Raw genomic sequence first — 23441 nt, forward strand, 5'->3', positions numbered from 1 at the left:
ATCAGGAGAGAGCAAACTCTATTGACACGTGTCGCAATAAGAAGTGTCTACTTATCTAGCTGGAATCCTATGTGACAGCATCAGGAGAGAGCAAACTCTATTTTATATAACTAGATAGATATATATATTAGGGTCGGCCGTCCTACGGGCGGATGATAATTTAAAAATAATATAAATAGTTATAGTAAATATTTTTGATTTTGTTTAATAATTTTTTTTATTTTAAAATGTTTTGTTCTATATTAGTATGAATCATTATTTTATTGATTGTTATTCTTTATTCAGTTTTATTCTTATTACAATTAACTAAAATTTTTCTTACGATTAATAAGATTGTTTATTTGAAATTTTGTTTTGTTTTAATTTTGATGGTGTAGTATTGTTGATTTATTTGTTTAATTTGAAGTTATCTAGTTTTATTTATTCAATTACATTATTTTATATCGTGTGTCTTTTATTCGACTATATGACTATATATTTTATTTTTACACAGTTGTGGATCTATGTTTATAGTTATTTTTAGAATCCTTGACATAAATATTTAAAATACATTCTACATTTATTTAATTAGAATAACTTAATGATATACCATGGATTTGACCCATTTTCATCCATGGTATATAAGTGTTTTACTATCTATATATTATATATTCTATCCTATTAGGTATGTTTTCAGGTTCAGGAGTATCTTGGAGTAAAGTGATGATTATGGAGCATTTAGGAGCTTAAAAGAGATTTCATCCGAGCTGGCCATTAGAGGTCGATACGAAGAAGAAGCAATTGTTCGATGCACATCCAGTGCCGTCGATCGATACAGAAGAGAAGCCTCGACGATTGAAGATTAGGATCGATCGATGTACATCCTGTACCATCGATCGATGTCGAGACGCGAGATGCGCGACTTGGTTCCAACCGACTTTAAACCCAAGGCTTCACCAAATTACAAGATTACCCCTGAAGAGTTTTTAACCTAATAGTTATATACTTGCCTAAGTGTTAGGAGGCAATAGAGCTTTTGGCCACCATTGTATTCTTATTTTCAGCAGAGAGTTTTAGGAGAAAAAATCATAGAGAGATTTGTGATTGGAACTCCATTTATTCATCTATTCTATTCTATGCAGTTTTTATCTATATTTTGTGTCATGAATTACTTAGCTATGTCTGAGTAGTTCACTTGTTAGATTCAGGGTTCAAATAGGTTAGAGGGATTAGCCCCAACTATAGATTTGCTAAGTTGTGATATTCATTGATTGATTGTTCATTAATGCTTGTTTTAGCCTTGCTAACTAGAACATGAACCTAGGAATTAGCATGAGTCAAGCATCCTTGACCATCATGTTCTGAATCTAATCTGTCATGCTAGGACTGCTAGAGAGATGCTAACCGCTGATCTAGGAGACTAGTGAGCATTATCAACCTGTGCCTAGGGCTTAGCTAGAAGCATCGATCGATATTGTCTTCTGACAATCGAGCAATATTGCGAAAGGTGTATCGATCGATATCCCTATAGGATCATCGATCGACACTTTCTTGTGATCAAAAGAAGACAGTTGAGATCCAAGATCTAGTTAGTTTTGCCATCGCTGATCTCTGTGATTAAGGAGTTGAGCTCTAATATATCATGCATGCAACTGTTAGGCATCTATAGGATTATAATCTCCAACACCTGTATAGAAACCCTGCTTCTAATATCTTCCAATAAGTTACACCCCCAATCATCTTGTTAGTTGAGCAATAGACTTGCTCAATTATGATTGGTATTTACTTTTAAACCATAAAACAACCAACACTTAGAATTAATAACTTGACTAGATTTAATAGGTTCCCTAGCTCCTTGTGGATTTGATCTCTAAGTACTGCAATTGAACCTCTTATTTGAGAGAGTAATTCACTCCTTAGGGTAATTTGAGTAGTATCAAATTTGGCGCTGTTGCCGGAGAGTTTTGATCGCCATTAGATTTAGTGTTATTAATTCTTATTCTTTTCTCTACCCCCATTCTGACACAAAATTTTTTCTTGTCTTTTCAGGTTCATGCCCATCAGTACCAGAAGCAACAAGGACAAACACCTGCTATTCTCAGAAGATCCTGCTCACTTGGAACGAACGATCCACAAAGACCAACGTTCCACATCGCTCGACGCAGCAGCTTTCACGTCGACCGATTCTCACACCCAACCGTCGACCGACACCCGACCTTCATCGTCGACCGATCTACATCGTTCGACATCTATCGATACTACAGCACGTACATCGATCGATCATCAGTCGCGAAACATGGTTGCGATTGTTATTCTCAGACATGACGAGAATGGAAATCTGTATGACCAGGATGGTCATCTGCATAATGCAACAGGTCAGAAACTAGACGCTCAGGGGAATGTAATCCCTGATAATGATGCTACAGGAGCTGCTCAACCTGTAGAAGAGGCTGCTCGACCAAGGGCACTGGCTGACTACAATCGTCCAGATGAGTACTACGCCAACAGATCAGCTATTCGACTTCCAGAGATTCAGAAGCAGAATTTCGAGCTGAAGCCTCAGTACTACACACTCGTGTCGCAGATACCCTACTATGGGTTACCGCACGAGCATCCTATGGACCATCTAGAGAGGTTCGAGGATCTTATCGCTGCTATTCGTATGGATGGAGTCCCCGAGGACTACCTATTGTGCAAGCTCTTCAAGTATTCTCAGACTGGAGAAGCGATGCACTGGCTTAAGCAGCTACCCACAGGATCTCTAACATCCTGGGCTGACATCAAGAATGCTTTCTTGCGAAACTTCTTCGATGAGGCACGCGCTGAAGACTTGAGGAGCAAAATTGATACATTCTCGCAAGAGACTGGAGAGTCTTTCAAAGATGCGTGGATCAGATTCAAGTTCTTCCAGCGAGACTGTCCACACCACGAATTCAACGAAGTGCAACTGCTGAGCACTTTCTTCAGAGGTATCACCTTGACGTATCAGATGGCTCTTGATACAGCTAGCGAGGAAAACTTCAACACCAGGAATCCGGTGGAAGCTTTGAGACTGATAGAAAATCTAGCAAACAGCACACTACAGGAAATGTGGGTATTAATAGCATCAGATTATAGCGTTTATGACAGTTCTGCTATTGTATACCAACACTTTTTTTTAATAGCGTTTATAAATTTAAAACGCTATATTTGATATCGCGGAAAATAAAAAAATTTAGTTGTGTTAATTTGCTAAGTGCAACCGTCTTACCATTGCAAATCCAAAATTAAACGTTATGCTAAATGTTAAATATATCAAATTTTAGTAAAAAAAAATACTTTAACCTTTGACCAGGCTATACACAAAAAAATAAAAAAATAATTCTCTCCTCTGTCACATTACGAGAAATCAGTCGATGAACTCGATGAAAGAAGAATCGAACGAGCAGCTTCTCTGTCTTTTGACGAATCCTCCTCCTCCTTTCGATATCACGCTCGCCGTCCCACCGCCACCACCACCACCACACCATGTTTCCTCTTGATTCTTACTTCTTTTTGTATATGTTCCCTTGTTCTTCATTGTTTATGCTAGATTGATAGGAATTGGCTGCCTTGGTTTGAATTCTTGCTTGGTAAGTTGATTTCTAGACATGGTAGAGGGCTGTCGCCGCCGACGTCGTCTTCAGGGAATCGGACGCTTCCAATTTAGTATTTTGGTTTATTTTGGTTTATCATTATTTATTGGTTTAGTTAAATGTATATATTACATCCGGTCTGTCCCGGTTAGCTGAGTAGCATCAAGTGTATATACGTGACCATTTGGTCACACATAAAGGTTAACAGAAAAGTTTCCTTATTTTGTCTTCTTCTCTCTGTCATGCGATCTTCGTTTTCTCCATGATAGCTTGAGCAAGAAGCTCCAATTTCTGTTCGTTTGTTTTACTAAAATGGTATCAGAGCGTTGAGCACAGCTCAACATCGTTTTCTGGTTCGATCGTGCTCAATTTCGAGGTTTTCTCCTCTGTTTTCTGTTTCGCTCGATCTTCGTTTTCTGTTTTTTTTTTTTCTTTCTCCGATCGTCGGTTATCTCACGATGGTTGTTCATCTCCGTCGCGGTCGCCGTTCCGGTCGTTCCACACGTGCTGGTAGCTCGAATCCTCTTCCTGGTAGCTCCCCTTCTATTCCTGAAGCCGTTGCAGCTCCGTCTTTTGAAGATTCGTTCGCTCTTGCCGCCGTTATGAACCCTGACAACGTTCACTCTCCGCTGTTTCTTCATCACGCGGATCATCCAGGCTTGCAGATCGTTTCCGTACAGCTGGATGGATCCAACTACACCCAGTGGTGTTCAGCCATGAAGATCGCTCTTGACGCTAAGAACAAAATCGCTTTTGTCGATGGTTCTTTACCTCGTCCTGACTCAGGTAACCCTCTGTTCAGGATCTGGTCACGCTGCAATAGCATGGTCAAATCTTGGCTTCTAAACTCTGTTACTAAACAGATCTATGGCAGTATTTTATCGTTTAATGATGCAACTGAGATCTGGGATGATTTGCATAATCGTTTTCACAAGACAAACTTGCCTAGAACCTTTCAGCTGATACAGCAGATCCAAGACCTCCGCCAGGGCTCTATGGATCTCTCCAGTTACTACACGACACTGAAGACTCTTTGGGACAATCTAGATGGTGCCGAGCCCGCTGAGATGTGCTTGTGTTGCAACACTTTCAACTGTGCCAGTCAACGTTCTGCCAAGGCAAAGGTCGAGCGGAGCCGTATCATTAAGTTTCTCTCTGGTTTGAGTGAAAAATACTCCATCATTCGTAGCCAAATCTTAATGAAAAAGCCCCTTCCTGACCTTGCTGAGATTTGCAACATCCTTGATCAAGACGATAGCCAACGACAGTTTAACTCGGTTGTTGCTCCTGCTGCTTTTCACGTTAGTCATGACTCAGCTTCGTCCTCTGCGATGCTTCAGCCACCTAACTCAGCTCAGCCTCCTGGTGTGGTTTCTAGTGACGTCAATGTCTCTCAGTCTGGAGCTTTGAATGCTTTTCACAAGAAGCCAGGACCAATCTGCTCTCATTGTAACAACACCGGTCATGTTGTGGATCGTTGCTACAAACTCCATGGTTACCCAGTTGGTTGGAAGAAAGGTAAATGGGGTTCAGATAAGTCTAAATCATCTGCAGTGGCAGCAAATGTCTCTTCTCAGGACCGTCCCTCCCCTGTTTCTGGTCTGGACAATCTTGTTGGTCAGTTAAACAAAGATCAGATTCAGAACTTCATTGCCTACTTCAGCTCCCAACTTCAAATTAAACCTACTGAGTCTGGTTCTATTAATGTCTCTCAACGTCATGATTCTTCTGGTATAACGTTTTCCTCCTCTACCTTCAGTTTTGTTGGTCTTTTAAGTCTCGCTAACTGCGTTACTGACTTACATACCTGGATCATTGACTCCGGTGCAACACACCATGTTTCACATGATAGAGGCGCTTTTCTTAGTCTTGATACCTCTGTTAATCACTTTGTGAACCTTCCTAATGGTTCAACGATTAAAGTTGGTGGTATTGGACAGATAAAGCTCACTACAACTCTGGCTTTGCAGAATGTTCTCTTTATACCAGAATTCAGATTAAATCTCATGAGCATCAGTTGTTTGACATCTGATCTTGGAGCTAGAGTGACATTTGATTCTGGCTGTTTTGAAATACAGGATCCTTCCAAGGGGTTGATGATTGGAAAGGGTAGACGGACAGCAAACTTATATGTATTGGATCTGGATGCTGCAGGACATACGGATTCAGCTGTTTCTTCTGTTATTTCTAATGCTGTTGTTGATGCTTCTATATGGCACCAACGTTTTGGTCATTCTTCTTTTAAAAGACTTGAGCTTCTACAAGATGTACTTGGGATTTCTAAAGCTAAGAATAAAGGATTGTTACACTGTGACATTTGCCATAGAGCTAAACAAAAGAAGTTATCTTATTCTTTAAATCCTAAGCTTCGCTCTCATCCTTTTGAGTTACTACATATCGATGTTTGGGGGGCATTTTCTGAGCCAACACAAGAGGGATATCGCTACTTCCTCACGATAGTGGATGATCATACACGAGCCACTTGGATCTACTTGTTAAAGCTGAAAAGTGATGTTCTTACGGTATTCCCAGAGTTTATTCAAATGGTGGAGAGACAGTATTCTGCTCAAGTGAAGTCAGTACGCTCAGATAACGCACCTGAACTTCGTTTTGATGCGCTTTATAAAGCCAAAGGAATTGTTTCTTATCACTCTTGCCCTGAGACTCCTGAACAGAACTCAGTCGTCGAGAGGAAACATCAACATATCCTCAACGTTGCACGTGCGTTGATGTTCCAGTCTGGAGTTCCTTTAACCTTTTGGGGCGATTGCATTCTTACTTCGGTGTTTCTTATCAATCGGACACCCTCTCCAGTGATCTCAAACAAGACCCCATATGAGTTATTAACTGGCAAGCTCCCTGACTACACACATCTGAAGACATTTGGTTGTCTCTGTTATGCGAGCACTTCTCCCAAACAACGTCACAAATTTCAAGATAGAGCTCGTGCTTGTGTCTTTCTTGGCTATCCCTCTGGCTATAAAGGTTATAAACTGATTGATCTTCAGAGCAACTCTGTCTTTTTTTCTCGGAATGTGGTCTTTCATGAGGAGTTATTTCCTTATCTCCAAGCGTCTCCTCCTACTGGATATGAGGATTTCTTTCCTCGGTTGTACAGTCCTTCGCCTTCAACGACCTCTGTACCCTCCCCCAGCTCCCATGTTGCCTCTATTCCTCAAGTAATTCCAGACGAGGTCTCTCTTCCGGCTAAACGAGTTTCACGACCACCAAGTCATCGTCAAGACTATCATTGCTCTTCTGCAATATCTTCTACAGAACACCCTATCTCAAACGTTCTGTCTTATGCTGCTTTATCAGATCCTTATATGATCTTCATCAACGCGCTTAACAGCATCCCTGAACCTTCCTCTTATGCCCAGGCTGTCAAGTTCAAAGAATGGTGTGATGCAATGGGGATTGAGATTACAGCTCTTGAAGACAATGAAACTTGGATCATTTGCTCTTTACCTGAAGGAAAGCAAGCAGTAGGTTGCAAATGGGTATTCAAGATCAAACTAAACGCTGATGGAACAATCGAACGCTGTAAAGCACGCCTTGTAGCAAAGGGGTACACTCAACAAGAAGGCTTGGATTATGTTGAGACTTTCTCTCCTGTTGCAAAGGCAGCTACTGTGAAGCTTCTTCTTGCGGTTGCAGCTGCCAAAGGTTGGTCTTTAACTCAACTAGACATTTCTAATGCATTCCTTAACGGGGATCTAGAGGAAGAAATCTATATGACTCTACCACCTGGATACTCACCAAAACAGGGGGAATCATTTCCACCTAACGCCGTTTGCAAACTGAAGAAATCACTCTATGGTTTGAAACAAGCTTCTCGTCAATGGTTCTTAAAATTTTCTGAGTCTCTACTCCAGTTGGGTTTTACTACTTCTTCCGGTGATCATACGCTCTTCACCAAACACGCTGGTAATGTCTACATGGCTGTACTGGTTTATGTTGACGACATTATTATCGCAAGCAGTTGTGATCGTGCTACAGAACTTCTCAAGAGTGCTCTGCAAGCATCTTTCAAGCTCAGAGATTTGGGGCAACTCCGTTACTTTCTTGGTCTGGAAATAGCTCGTTCATCTGCTGGCATTACTTTGTGTCAACGAAAGTATATTCTTGATCTCCTTACAGAGACTGGATTACTCGGGTGCAAACCTGTCTCCATACCCATGGATCCCAGTATAAAACTTTCAACGGAGGATGGTGATCTCTTGGAAAACGCAGTGCAGTATCGTCGCCTTGTAGGGAAACTTCTCTACTTGACATTCACTCGACCTGACATCACTTTCGCCGTTCATAAGTTATGTCAATTCACTGCTTCTCCTCGCGCACCACATCTTCACGCAGCTTATAAGGTCCTACATTACTTAAAAGGTACCGTTGGACAAGGTCTTTTCTACTCTTCTACTTCTGATATGAAGCTCTCTGCTTTTGCGGATGCGGATTGGGGAACTTGTCCCGACACTCGTCGAAGTGTCTCAGGCCTTTGTATGTTCGTTGGTCCAGCTCTAGTTGCTTGGAAGTCAAACAAACAAGACACTGTTTCTTGTTCTTCTGCGGAATCGGAATATAGGGCCATGGCTGAAGCTGTCAAAGAAATGATTTGGTTTCGGAACCTTCTGCAAGATCTTTGGGTCGACAATCCAGGTCCAGCTCCCCTGTTCTGCGATAACACCGCTGCCATTCACATTGCCAATAACGCCGTGTTTCATGAAAGAACCAAACACGTTGAACGTGATTGTCATGTTGTTCGTGAGCGGGTTAAGTCAGGTATGATCAAGACTCTACACGTCCGCTCGGAGAATCAGCTAGCTGACATCTTAACTAAACCTCTTTACCCTGGTCCCTTCCGTCACCTATTAAGCAAGATGGAGTTCATCAACTTATATGCTCCATCTTGAGGGGGAATTTTGGTTTATTTTGGTTTATCATTATTTATTGGTTTAGTTAAATGTATATATTACATCCGGTCTGTCCCGGTTAGCTGAGTAGCATCAAGTGTATATACGTGACCATTTGGTCACACATAAAGGTTAACAGAAAAGTTTCCTTATTTTGTCTTCTTCTCTCTGTCATGCGATCTTAGTTTTCTCCATGATAGCTTGAGCAAGAAGCTCCAATTTCTGTTCGTTTGTTTTACTAAAAGTTGGAAACACAATGATGAGATAGTGAAGAACAGGCGAATCCCTGGACTCTCTCTCTCTCTCTCGCCAGTTCCAAGTCGATTCAGACAACGTTTCTTTTACAGTTTCGGTTCCTTTTGTGAATGCTTATGTATGTGTCTTGAGAAAGTTTATGACTTTATTATGTATCAACCAACTGCTTATAGGAAAGAAGTGGAGCATGTGTGTTTACTCAAAGCAAAACAGAGTTTGTCTGAGGAGAATTATTATCAAAATCTCGTGCAATCTCGTTCCGTATTGAACGCGGCGAGTGATGGGTTTACAGAATTATTATCATCGACTAAAGTTGGGTCCTTTCATAGATAGTCTGATTGACTTTTGAAGATTGTAGCATTCTCAATTGGAAAGTTTCTGAAGGCTGTTGTTGACTTCATATTCTGATTTCAGCAAATTACCGGCTTTTTAAGCTCAGGGTTGCTAAATTTAGGGTCTGTGATGTATGTTTTTGTTACTGCAGATGTTTGTGTTGGCTGAATTTGCGATGATACCTTGAGCTTATCTTTTCAGGGCAGAGGTAATTCCAATGGTGAAGAACAATGTGCGGCTTCAAATGAGACTGGTTCATAACAATTTTGCTTCGGGTGGATTAATCTTTCTTTAATCCTTTGTATTTCTATTTTATCTTAAAGTTGTAGTTCTTTTTCTTAGAGCTTGTTTGTCACCTTGCTTGTACAGGTTCATTCTGATGGAACAACCTAAACATACCACGAACGAAAGGAAAACAACTATCAGTGAGTTCTATGGTAAGCACACCTGTTACCATTGCTGGGACATGTTATAGGCTATAACGTTCATGTCTTTAACTTAATCTCTTTGTGGAAATAGTCATTCTCTTGAAAAGGATTCTCATTCTCAGTTACTTAGTAGATGATGTTGGATGTTTTGACCCAATACTTACGAACTCTGGAATCATGTCTCTAAATTTCAATATCATCGGCTTTGACTTTCAGGTGAATGTCCAGTGGTCATCCACTTGTTCCATGTCCACGAATTCAAGGTTTAAGATTAAAAAAAACAGCTGAAGAGAAGAAAAAAATTGATAGAAAAGGGAGACAGCAAGATTTTATTGTTTTGAAGTCTAAAATGTAATTTAAAATTTGAATGTTTGATGTTGGTTGTTTAAAACGTCTTGCTTTAAACTAGTTTTAGAAAACTTGTCTAAAACATATTTACCACATGTTTAAAAATTATTTAAAAACTTCAATAATTTAAAACATGAGTCTGTTATATATGTTATCATTTATATACTAAGATGAATAAGACACCTAAAACATGTAAAACATATTTGAAACGTGTATATATATATTATCTTTTATGTTTATAAAGTTGATGATAATTTGATTTATCTAACCCTCCAAAAATCCTAAACTCTAAAACCCTAAACCCTAAGCTTTAAAACAACCTCTAAAACTCACATATTTTATTATTTTAATCTCAAATTTTAAGTTTTATTCAAATTTTAATATTTTCAAAAAAAAATTATTAAATATTGTCACCCTAAACCCTAAATACGTTTTTTTATACCCTAAACATAAACTTCGAAACTTCAGTCCAATCTTAAACCTAATGTCAAAATTTAATCATTTTAAAAATCTAATCTTAAATTCAAATTCTAAACCTCAAACACTAAATCTTAAATCTATACTTACCCTACACCCCAAACTTAAACTCTACATACAAAATCATAAATCCAATCTTTACAAACTTATAATAGAAACTTAAAATTTAAATTCCAAGTATATTCTAAAACTCAAATCACATACTTAATCCTAAATCTTAACCCTAACCCCTAAACCACATATCTCATGTTAATATATATCATAAAGTATTAAATCTCAATTTTAAATAAATTATAATTCAGTAAATTAATTAAAATTTCAAATACAAAATTTAGATTTCAAATATTAAGTTATGATATCAAAGTATTTAAATCTTAGATAATTTTTATAATAGCTATAAATAAATAAAAAGACAATTTGTATTATGTTTTTTTGAACCATTGATTAATTTGAATCAAATGCCCAAAATCACTTTTGTATATATCCTCACCCTTCTTTTCTGTTGGTCGTTGTTGTTTATGGCATGGATCACCGTCTGCACCATTGGATAATATTGAATCAACGCTTGAGATTAATTGTTATTTATTCTTTTTTTTTCTGAGATCTACAAGCCAGGGAAGCAAGAGAGAGAGAAGAGACAAAGTTCGTAGAGAAAGGAGAAGAAGCGACAGTCGCTCGTCACCATAGCACCATCGTTCGTTACCACCACTACCATCGCCATCTCTCCCATCCCCCATCGCTCGTCACCACCACCATCGCTTCTCAGATCCGTCTTCACCGGAGTCGCCACCACCACAGTCACGCTCGTCATAACCACCATTGATCACTTCTCTGTCTCTCATTCTCTCTGTGTTTTTTTTTGTTCTTATATGGTTTGATTCGAAGTTAAAGTTCGTTTCTTTAATTATGTGTGTTGCAGAAGTCCAAGAGGAATGAGTATGCCAAACTATCTCCTACGTTTGCAAGGTATTGTTTTACCTTGTCTGATTTGTTTTCATCATTCTGTAATTTTCATGTGTTTGTTCGCTACACGCTCGTAAGAGACTCAGCTTGATCTTTGAAAAGTGCTCTACTTTTTTCAATTTTAGTTAGAGACCAAGGTTTCAATTTTTGTTGCTATTTGTTTGTGTCTCAGACTGTTTCGGTCAGGTTGATAAAGGGGCTAATATTCTTGAAATTTATCGCACTCATTGTGATACTGATCACACTTGCTCGCATGATGCTGCTACTTGCTCGCATGATGCTGCTACTTGCTCTTTTTGGTTCTTTGCTGGAGAAATTGAAAGACTTGCGTTTAGCATCTGATCTCTCTTATTTGTGTGTGTTTCTTCAAGTAAAAATGGTTAAGGGCTTTGTATGTACTTTTCATTCTGATGGGTTAGTTGGGATTTAAAGTTTTTGACATTCTCAGAGTTTCCATAAATTTGCATCAGGTAACGTCATTTTCCCTTTATGAGTCCGTGCAATAGGATTGAAGACAGAGGTGGATGGGACGAGCTTGCTGTGATGGATGGGGCGGAGATGCGTCGGATCTGAAGAAGCTGTGTAGTGGAGATGGCAGAGGAAGCTAGCGGTGGTAGTGGTGGCGGCACTAAAAGATAGAGCACTAGAAGATAGGAGATGAATTTTAGGTTTAGAAATTTTAGGTTTAGTTAAAAATTTGGTTTAGTTTGGTTTAGTTTAATATCACATTCATAAATATGTAAACAATTTCAATATATAAAATTTAATTTAATTTATATTTTTCATAATTTTTTATTTTTTGATAATGAAAATAATTAACAAAAGTAATACGTCATTAAAATCAAATTAATAAATTTTAATAACATTTGTATCACGTTATTAACAATTGCATAGATTTTAACGCTATCGTTGTTTATTTAACTATAGCATACAACAGATCTGCTATCAAAAGGGCCAGACCTACGATAACGGGCGCTGTCAGAGCGTTTTAGGGAACGCTATTAAAACGAACTAATAACGTTTAACGCCAACTATTAATACCCACATTTCATGTAGTGGCAGCAGCACCAAGAACACTGACTTTGAGAGGAAGAAGTCTGTTGCATCCCTAGGGAAAGAGCAGATGGACAAAGTTAGAGCAAAGTTAGTTGTGGTTCATGAGCTTCTTAGGAAGCAGGTCTGCTCAGCTGAAGGTGAAGTAGCTGTAGACATGGAAGGAGAAGAAGATGTGAACTACATTGGAGGTACTGGATTTCAGAGGTCTGGAAACCATGGTGGAAACATAAACTTCTATTGCAATGGTCAGAGTCGTAACCACAATTCATAGTTCCAGAAACCTTTCAGCAACAACATCAGAGGCTATGGAAACTCATTTTACCAGAATCCACAACCACAGACTCAGGAAAGCAAGATTGAAGCAATGCTTGACAGAGTTCTGGAAGGACAGCAACAACTCACTGTGGACTTCAACGGGAAGATAGATTCCGCCTACAACAGTCTGAACACGAGAATTGAGACCTTAGGGACTTAGGTGAGGAAGCTTAAAATGCAAGTGGTTCAGACTAAAGACACTGTAAAGAGGCAAGAAGCCTTGGCTAGAGAGGCAGAAGTTGAGAAAGCAAAACACCACGTAAATGCCATCATAGATGATGATTTCTGGCAAGTGGTGAATCATGAGAAGCTTGGAGAAGGAGACTTCGAAGTTGAAAGCTCCATGAGTTTCGGCGGATCACTTTGGTGTCGACCGATGTCAATGGATGCACTTCGCTCGACAGACCATGACGAAGATCGATCGATGGATTACTCTAACCATCGATCGACGTCATCTGCTAAATCGACTGCGGAGTGTAGTGCAGTTCGGATCATGACTCATGAGGAATTTGCAGAAAAACATCCTCACCCACCCTCCCCTTTCTACGTCAAAATCGATCGACGGCATGAGCCAGCAGTCGACCGACAGAGAGAGACTGATATCGATCGACCCCCCTCACCTCCCATCGATCGACGGGCACCTCTCACCTATCGAGTGCGATTAACATCTATTGATAGTGACTGAATTAACGCACTCAGACCACCACCTAAACCTTTAGCAAACCCACCAGAACCTACAACCAACCCTTCAGACACTACACTAGAACCTATGAAAGTTGATGAGGCAACTGAAGGTAGAAAGTTAAGGAAAAGAAAGGAGAAGATTCCTAAGAGCCTTAAGAGGGAAGCTAATGAGAAGGAGATGGATGGTTTCACTAAGAAAGTTCTCAGAATCCCAGTGGAGAAAACTTTTGATGAAGTTTATTACACACACCGGTTTTGGATGTTCTTCAGAGAGACTACGGAGACTGAGGAGGACATTAGGAGAATGTTTCATCATGTCAGGGAAAGGATGAAACTAAGGATCACATTGAAGAAGAAAAGTGATCCTGGGAAGTTCGCAATACCGTGTGTGGTGAAGGGTATTGAATTTCCCCATGCACTTTGTGATACAGGAGCATCAGTCAACATACTACCTAAGGTTATTGCAGACCAGCTGGGTCTGAAAATAGAGCCTTCATCAGAATCTTTCACCTTCGTGGACCTTTCAGAAAGAAGCTCAGGAGGCATCATAAGAGACCTTGAGGTACATATTGGTAATGCCCTTGTCCCAGTAGATTTTCATGTCCTGGACATCAAGCTTAACTGGAACTCTTCACTTCTGCTTGGAAGAGCTTTCCTGGCTACAGTAGGAGCTGTATGTGACATGAACACGAACATATTGTGTCTGACACTGATAAATCTAGACGTCCACTATGACCTAGTTCGAGTTGTGAGACAACATGTCAACCTCGTGGAGCTTGGAAATGATCTTGGCTACATTGCAGCATGCCATTGTGGAGCAGAGTATGAAACAGAGTACTCATAATCGATCGACACTCACACTACATCATCAATCAATTCCAATGAGTCACCGACGACTGTTGGGGTCGAAAACGGTTGCGACGAAGTTAACGTCCAAATCTCCGAAGAAGAAAACGAAAAACCTTCTTCGACAAATACTTTTTCGAAATAGATTCTTCCTTACGAAAAGCTTTGCAGAGGAAACGCGAGTCATCGGACAAGAGCTCGAAAAGGGTCACTACGCAGCGACCAAACGCGTGTTCCGCTCGGTCGCTACGTAGCGACCGAGCTCAAGCCGAAGTTCGGTCGCTACGTAGCGACCGAGCTCTTCTGAAACGTCGATACGATATTAGTCCATGCATTCTCGTCTACCCATCGATGCTATCTCCCGAAAACCGTAGCGAACCCATTTCACGTTCCCTGCCATTCTAAGTTATCGATCAAACTTTACCGTAAAACCGCAGAAAGTTCGTTCTTTATCGAAAGAAGCCGTAATAAACGCTTCGAGTCAGGAGACGGCCCAAAGGGACCTAAGACATGACTCGAGGCCCAACTTACGATTTCTTAACCAACAGTCCGTAAGCTGCATGACGGTTTACGCTTGGTTCACAAGGAAAAATAAAAGTCAAGTTTCCGCAGATAAATACGAAATTTTGAAGATAATTAAGAAGATCGGAAAAAATGGAATATCTCCATTTTTATGCTATGGCGGCTTAAGGGCAGAAGAGGAAAAGCGTAAACTGACCTAAGAGCCAGTATATAAGGAGTCCTAGGCGAGAGGCATGAGGAGGACTTTGTCAGAGAGAACTTAGCACTTAGAGCGAATTAGGCATATTTCCGTTTTTGTTATTCGAGCTGCGACTCAACTAGGTTATTGCTGTCTTAGGGTTTAGAACTAGGAATCTCGCAGACAACTCTCATAGCCCAGGCTCTTACCTTGTTGTAACGCTCAAACGCGAATTCGAAATAAGATCTACTTTGCTCTCTTTTTGATTTCTTATACTTTATCATTGTCATTATTGTGTTCTGATTGCTTGGCGTGTGGTATTATCAGATATCCGGGACCTCTGGGAAATTAGGGTTTTCCTAGTTTCCTTATTTAAACGTAAATCGACAGTGCGAATTTCGGTTCCCACAGTTTGGCGCTAGAAGGAGGGGGGGGGGTACGGATAAATCTAACTCTCAACCACATCACGCTCAACCAGACATGTCAACTGACGACGCGGATAACGTGCAAACTCCTCTTAACAGAAGCAGTGGCACTGATCTCCACACTCCCACAGCGGACGTATCCGCGACCAACGCACCAGCCAACGCCGCGGCGCTCGAGGAGTTTAAAAAGATGTTTGCCACCTACGAAAAAAGGTCGGAAGAACAGGATAAGCTCGTGAGCACCTTGACCAAACAAGTTGAAACTTTAACTGCAAGGACTCGAGCAATCCGCCCCCGCGGAACCACCAAAGTCCGCGAGAAAAGACTCGACTTCGCAACCCCACTCGACAGGCCTGGAGCCGCGCAGGAACGACCTTCGGGCCAAAACCCTAGTGAGATATCTCCAATCGAAAAGGGAAACCCTGAAAGCCCTCCGCCTCCCGCGAAGGCTTCGGAGGACAACGGAGTCGAGCAAGTCGACCTGGATCCTAGCGATGTCTCCAACGATACTGATGAGGACGTCGACAGACATCCAAGGAGGACCAGAAGCCGATTCGCTTGGGAAAGCTCTCCGTTCGACAAACCAATGACAGAAGAGGAGGAAATCCTCTATTGGAATGAACAAGAAGAGCTGGCTGAAAAGCAAACCGAGCTCACTCGCAGTAAACGCCGACAAGCACGGAAATCTACTGGCGAAACGTCGGATATCCGCGATCTTCGCGACTATATCACCAAGACTGCGGCAGAAGTAAGAGCCGTAAAATCCCAAATCCATCACGCTACTAGCGCGGCCCCCGAGATCGACAGGCTGCTGGAAGGGGCTCAGAAGACTCCTTTCACCACTCGCTTCTCAGATATGAGGGTATCCGATCCAGGAAAAATCAAAGTACCAAAGTATGATGGTACGACCGATCCGAGAGCGCACCTTCAGGCTTTCCACATCACGATGGGAAGAGCGAGGCTGAAGGATGGCGAAAGAGACGCTGGCTATTGCCGCCTGTTCGTCAAAAATTTAGAAGAAGCAGCCCTCGAATGGTTCGCACACCTTAAGCGAAATCAATCGAAAGTTTCCGACAGGTCGCATCGGAATTTCTCAAGCAATACTCTATGTTCATAGATAGAGAAACTTCCGATGTCGATCTCTGGAGTCTGTCCCAGAGGGAAGACGAACCCCTCCGCGAGTTCATCAGCCGATTCAAGTTGGTAATTTCCAGGGTCAGCGGGATAAGCGACAAGGTGGCCATCGATGCGCTCAGAAAGGCGCTCTAGTACAAGTCGAAATTCAGAAAGTGGATATCCCTCGACAAACCGCGGACGACGGACTACATCATGATCGAGAAAGAAACAAAAGTCGTATCGCAAAAACATAAGTCGGCGAGACCATCCTCGAAAGATGTAGATCCAAAAACGAAGAAGAAGAATCCTCGTAACGACAAGTACGTCTGTCACGAGGGGGAAGATCTCCAAGGAGCGCACAATTACGCGATCGGCTCGGACCAGGGCCGAACCACGGGTAATATGTGGACTCGCAATCAAGGATATGATGAAAATACCTTCTGCGAGTTTCACCAGTCCCGAGGACACTCCACGACTAACTGCAAAGTCTTGGGAGCAAGGCTGGCCGCGAAGCTACTAGCTGGAGAGCTCTCGGAAGTGACCAGCGTGAAAGATCTTATCCTGGAAACCGATCGCCCCTCGAAGCAGGACAGAAATCCTCCCGCGGAGAGATCTCCTTAAAGAAATTAATCTGGGGATAAACGCGGAAGGAGGCCAGACGACAAGGGGAACGATAACAATCGTCGCAGAGTCAACATGATCATCGGAGGATCGTAATTCTGCAACGATACGGTTTCGGCCATAAAGGCTTACCAGCGGAAGGCGGAGTCGAGCGCAAACTGGCCTACATGGTCGCCTACCCGAGATGATCAGAATTTCTCAATCACCTTCACGAAGGAGGAAGCCGGCGGGATCGATCAACCTCACTGCGATCCGCTCGTCATAGACCTCGTCATACGAGATATGGAAGTCGGAAGAGTACTCATTGACACGGGAAGCACGGTCAATGTAATCTTCCGCGACACTCTCAATCGAATGAGCATCAAACTTGGAGAAGTAACTCCAATGCCGAAACCGCTCACAGGCTTTTCAGGCGAAGTATCGATGACCCTCGGGTCGATTCAGCTACCAGTCATGGCCAAGGAGATCACAAAAATTGTCGAATTCGCGGTAGTCGATCATCCTGCCATCTACAACGTGATCATGGGAACCCCATGGCTCAACGCTATGCAAGGCGTTCCATCGACGTACCACTTGGGTGTCAAATTCCCGACCCCAAATGGAGTCGCAGCTATCTGGAGATGTCAGAAACAGTCACGACTGTGCTTCCTCGCGGAGCACAAGTTAAGGCAGATGACGACCTCTGCAGCGGCAAATCGCAAACGCACGAAGATAGATAAATCTTCGACCAAAAACGTTTCATGAAAAGATGATTTAACATCGTCTGCTGACGCAAACGCTTCGGGTGTCGAAACTCAGCACGAGTCCGAAACCGCCACTACGACTCAACCGGAACGTCCGGAAGAGAACGCCGACCCGGCCACGGTCATCACGATCAAGGCGGTCAGCACGGCGATAATCGCCGAGTAAAAACGCTCGCGGCATAAAATAGAACTACGAGATGGCTTGATCCTCGAAAGAGGTACGTAGACAGCTCGTCAAAAGACGAGTTCAGCTATCCCCCTCTCTAAAAAGGGGGGAGTGGGTGCGTATACTCGTACTCCCACATAGGAAAAGATGCGTTATTGTAATCGAGTTTTTTAGAGAATTCAAAATTTTTTACTACAATATGTGTCGCTCCTTTTTAAGACACTTGCACTTCAATTAACGCAAAAGTCTCAGAACACGCTTAGAAAATCTACAAACGTTAATACTCTTGTCAACAGGCTCGTATGGCCCAAAATCGCAAAACAATCCCTCTTCAGCACTGAAAATATACGTATAGTCTTCGAAATAACTGCGAAACATCGCCAAGTTAAAAGTCGAGACAATACGAACAAATTGTCAGAACGCGACCACAAAAAAATTACACTTCGTTCGTCGATTGGCCCCGATGATCACATCAGCTGTCTTAAACAAACGCAACTTGATCACTCTTTTAATCTTCGAACGTCCAACACAAGGACAAAAGCGCGCTACAAAAAAAATCCGAAATTTTGGTCTAGCACTTCCAGTTGGCTTAAAAATTATCTCTGGAAAGATGCTCGATTCATGCCATACAAGTCATATAAGCCGAGAACCTATCGCGGACTTTAAATCGGTACGAATCAGGTAGAAATCGCAACAGGAAAATCGATAGCCGGCTAGTCACCGCACAAACCTTAAAACCGAGAGTAAACCAAGGTCTTACCCTAAGCCCATCGTATTGGTCTCAGACATCGCAAGACATGATATCTAAACGATACAAGATCCTAAAACATGTCTCTCCGTTCATATCTTGACGTTTCCGAAAATTCCGTAAGAATAAATGATTTCTACGAAAAAACTCACGAACAAACTAACAGATTGAACGTCTCAACGAAGTTAAATATGAGAAGACAACTCATGTTTACTTCAAGCCCACTCGAAACAAAGTAACTCAAACAAACATCCATTATATAAACCGCATAGCGGTAGGGGTTCAAAGCCACCAACTGCCAGTACCGATAAAAATAAAAACGGCCAAGACAGGCCCATACAAAGTTCGAAGGCCACACTCGGCCGGACATATATGAACAAAGGCCACACTTGGCCGCAAAATACTAGATAAGGGAAAAACTTCTTCCCGTCAAACACTCGCAGATCAAAGTTGAAATTCCCGAACAAGGAAGCTCTGAATGCATCCGCGGGATAGTTCACTTCCTCATCGTCATCGGCAAAATCAGTCATGGCTTCTACGGTATCAGGAGAAACCGGGATGGGATCCCTGAATCCCTGAATCTTCCCATCGAACGGAGAAATGAGCGTCTCAGCGTGAGCATGATCCTTCATGCCACCATTCATTAACTCCATCTCCCTCTCAAAAACATAGTCATCCGCCCGCGTCTTCCAAAGGCTCCCGACTGAGTGGCTACACTCACGGAAGTCGCCCAGCGAGTTGAAATCTTCCTTGAGGTTCCCGTACTCAACCTGGAATTGAGAGGCGCGAGTCTTCATCACCTCGACAATTTCCCTCTTGCCCTTCCGTTCCGCCCTATGAACAGCCCTGGCATGATCACGAGCGAGTTGAGCATCTCGCGCCAACATCTCGTCTCGCATGCGAGCAAGATCCTTTTCCGCCTTCTCTGCTTTAAAGCGATAGATCATGGCCTCTCTATGGCTCGCCTCAATGGCCGATCCAAGCAAGTTCAAGCCCTGTAAAAACGATTGACACGTTATAGGCAAAAAAAAAAATATAATAACGATCGTCAAAATTCTTAAAGCATATACCCCGTTGATGATGCGAGATCCTTCCGCGATGACTTTCGGCCTCCCCGACTCGTTCGTGGCCGGAGGAGCATCAAAGCCCGATGGAAGACCAGCTAAGAAATCATCGAAGTCTGGAATAGGGACCTCGCTCGTACCGCTTCCATCGCCGAAAGCAAGGTCCGGATCCCATCCTGGAAGCATGCAATCGTCCACCGAAATCTCCAGGTCACCGAGGTCAATATCTTTCCCCTTCGAAGAATTCAGCCCCGTCTCAATCGTGGGAGAAGCGTTGGGACCTTGGTCATCAGGCTCGGAATCACTCCTTGTTTCTCCGCCCAACGCAGGATTAGGATGCACAAACCTCAGCGCCTTTCGAACTCTCTTCGGCGTAAAGAAAGTTCAGAAAAAAGGACCGTTCCTGAGCAGATCCCTCACCGCAATAATGTCCTCAGGAAACAGAGCAAGAGGATTGATGAAGGGACGATCGTTCGGCAACCTCCGGAATAATGGGATACAACTCTCCTCAACGGACGCGGCGTCTACACGAACGAAGAAGAAAAACTTCTTCCACGAGTTGAAGTTAGAAGTAAACCCCTTGACCACTGACATGAAGTTCCGAGGAACCAGCCTGTACGTGTCTGTATCCTTGATGATCTGTAACCGAAGAAGCGCTTCGAAGTGATCGACGGTAAGGGAGAGACCATGCTCGTAACTCAGGATCAGGACTCCAATGAGGTGTTGTATGCCAAGAGGATTCAGTTGGCTTATCGCCACCCCGAAACGATCCAACACACGGACGATAATTTTGGGAATCGGGAACCACAAACGGCAGCGCACTACGAATGCTTCATAACAAGTAAAGTAACCCTCCGGGGGACTACTAGCGCGCCCTCCTTGACGAGGAATCCTGAATTCCACCGCGTCCGAAATATGGTAGAACGACCGCATGACCTCGAGGAATTCACTAGTACTCCTACTTGGTGCACCTACCTCCATCGGGCGATGGTTCATGACCGGGAACGATTTTTCTTTGGGAGGCGTGATCGAACCGTAACACGCCACCCACCATGCCTCTTTCTCGGCCGGGTCTACCGAATGAGGAACGAATTCCATCTTTGGCACACGAAGCTCTTCAGAAACGTTTGCGGGCAAGAACCCTTTCTTCCAACTCCTCTTCTTACTCGACATCTCGTGTTTCTTTTTTTATAGAAGAAATGAGGAGAGAAAGAGAAAGAGAAAGAAGATTTTTCAAGAAACCTCTCTATGAGAATGAGTAGTAAAGATTGTGAAGAAATTACCTCCCTTCTATAGGCATGAGAAATTACTATTTACTTGCGGATTTTTGGACACGAACTTCGCCAAAATACACCAATCTCGTCCGAAATTTACAGGCGAAGAGGATCAAGTCGCCACGAATTAGGAAGGGGTAACGGCGCAAGGGAGGGAGAGGCGAAAGGAGGTCGAAACGGGCGATGAAGTAGGTACCGGAGGAGAAGAGCGAGAAAAAGAAGGGGAACAGTAGATAGAGCGTTTGGAAGAAACGCGAGTCCGCCGGCAGAGCGCCAGGCCGCTCGCTCGAAAAGCCAGGCTAGCAGGTAGAGAAGCCATGTGTAGAGCTGGGTACGGGCGTACGACGTAACTCGTCGGAGCACGAGGAAAGCGAGCGAGGAAGAGGCGAGAAGGGATCGCACGCATAGCTAAGGCTCGAGAAGAAAGAAGATAAAAAGTGCAGCCGTTCGGGCATAGATGCGAAGAGTCCAGATCGTGGCCATTACGCAAAGAACGAAGCGGATCGGGAACGTCACAGATAGCACCGACAAAGAAGGCGAAGGAATAAGCGGTGCCGTTCAAATTATAAAAGAAAGTAAGAACTCTTTGATCGAGAAGCGATAAAGGCAGATACGACAAGACTCGAGGCAGGGGGGATAGCTTAACAACAGCCCGAAGGAGGTGAGGGTTTACGCGTAGACTCACGAATAAAAGTCGCGGACGCGATAGTGAGAAACTTGACGAATAAATGGAGCTAGGAGCACAGGGCGGGCGACAATGGCTGAGAGAATAAAGAGTAGAGAAGAGGGAGAACGAGGAGCATAGAAAGGAGAGGCAGAGAACAGCGGCGAGACAGAGAGAGGACGAAAGCGAGGTACGGTTAGCCATAGGGACTGACAGGCCGCCAAGGCATACAAGATAAGGGAGTCAAGGAGAATACGAAGGACAGCTCGAAGGATCGGAGTACAATCAAACCGCAGGAATAGCTAATCGCTAGACTTTGAAAACACTGAGGGATACGATCAACAACGAGAGCGAACGAGGGATCGGAAACGGAGGAAGCTAGAAGGCCTCGGAATTAGATTTCCTAGTTTCTTATTTAGCCGAAAGCATGAGACGACACGGTGCAAAATAACAGACCACGAAAGTATCGCAGGGCAGGGCCATGTGAGCCCAGAGGGGATCCGGGACATCCCAGAAGCAAAAATCGAGGAAAAAGATGCAGACCGTCAAACGGAGGGCAGACAGTAGATTCCTTGAGAGGGAGTAGAGAGGGCAATCTCATCCGGAATGCGGCTAAAAGACAAGGAACCGAAGACGACAAGAGACTAGGGATGAATAAAGACATTCAAGAGCGCAACAAGGATCCCGAGGACACTCAGATCGAAAAGACCAAACGAAACGAAAAAAAAGGCAAAAGCATAGCAGCAGGAAAGGAGGAGGAATCGGAGAAGGAGACTCAGGCGGCCCGAAAGCGGGGCAGTGGGATCCAAAACGAGAAGGACAGAGAAAGAACGAGCAGAGAGAAGTAGGCACCAAGGAAAGGCAACGGATGGAGGCGGGGAAGCAAAAACTATCGGAAGCAGCCCCAAGGAGAACAACAAATAGCAGAGAACGATTTAGCGTAAACGTACAGCGTACCATGGGGCAACGAGCACCGAGAGATCTACACCAAAAGCTAAGAGAGACAAAATGCGGCGACAAAGCTGAGGAAAGAACGATGCATATAACAAAAACAAGGAACGGAGAATGCAGCCGGGCCGTAGGGTTGGGGACCGAAAGACGCAAGGCGGAAAATAGGAGCCTAGAACCGGACAGATGGGGAAGGAATGCCCCGGGAAAGGAACAAAGCCTAAGAGAGAGACGCGAAGGAAGCCGACAGTGGGGAGAAGAGGACTAAGGAGAAAACTTAGAAAACGCGCACTTGGAGAAGAGCGAAAACCAAGGGTATAGGCGGAATGCAACACGCTGAGGGAGGCACCAGCTCTGCAGATAACCACCCAAACCCCATCGCACACAATTTGCGTCTGAGCAATTATCCCTCACCTACTAGCGCGCTCTTTGAGAGGAATCCTGAATTCCAACAGCGTCCGAAATATGGTAGAACGACCCGCATGACCTCGAGGAATTCACTAGTACTCCTACTTGGTGTGCACCTACCTCCATCGGGCGATGGTTCATGACACACGGGACGGAGAACGATTTTTCTTTGGGAGGCGTGACCGCTACAGATCGAACGTAAGCACGCCACCCACCATGCCTCTTTCTCGGCCGGGTCTAGAATGAGGACAACGAATTCCATCTTTGGACACACGAAGCTCTCAGAAACGTTTGCGGGCAAGAACCCTTTCTTCCAAATCCTCTTCTTACTCGACATCTCGTGTTTTTCTTTTTTA

General features: G+C 43.3%; 1 long non-coding RNA gene across 5 annotated transcripts; it reads left to right on the forward strand.

Moving 5' to 3' along the window:
* Positions 1-8752: 8752 nt before the first annotated feature.
* LOC106397895 lies at positions 8753-12083 on the forward strand. 5 transcript variants are annotated; one of them, XR_007327494.1, is made up of 5 exons: positions 8755-9366; positions 9461-9528; positions 9736-11310; positions 11480-11686; positions 11778-12083. It is a non-coding gene; the product is annotated as an uncharacterized LOC106397895 (long non-coding RNA). The 5 variants fall into 5 exon arrangements; XR_007327497.1 differs by lacking the exon at positions 11480-11686 and having other exon boundaries at positions 8755-9222; positions 9293-9366; XR_001279900.3 differs by lacking the exon at positions 11480-11686 and having other exon boundaries at positions 8755-9213; positions 9293-9366.
* The last annotated feature ends 11358 nt before the right edge of the window (positions 12084-23441 follow it).

The sequence above is a fragment of the Brassica napus genome, chromosome C8, assembly GCF_020379485.1.
Source record: "Brassica napus cultivar Da-Ae chromosome C8, Da-Ae, whole genome shotgun sequence".
Classification (NCBI taxonomy): domain Eukaryota; kingdom Viridiplantae; phylum Streptophyta; class Magnoliopsida; order Brassicales; family Brassicaceae; genus Brassica; species Brassica napus.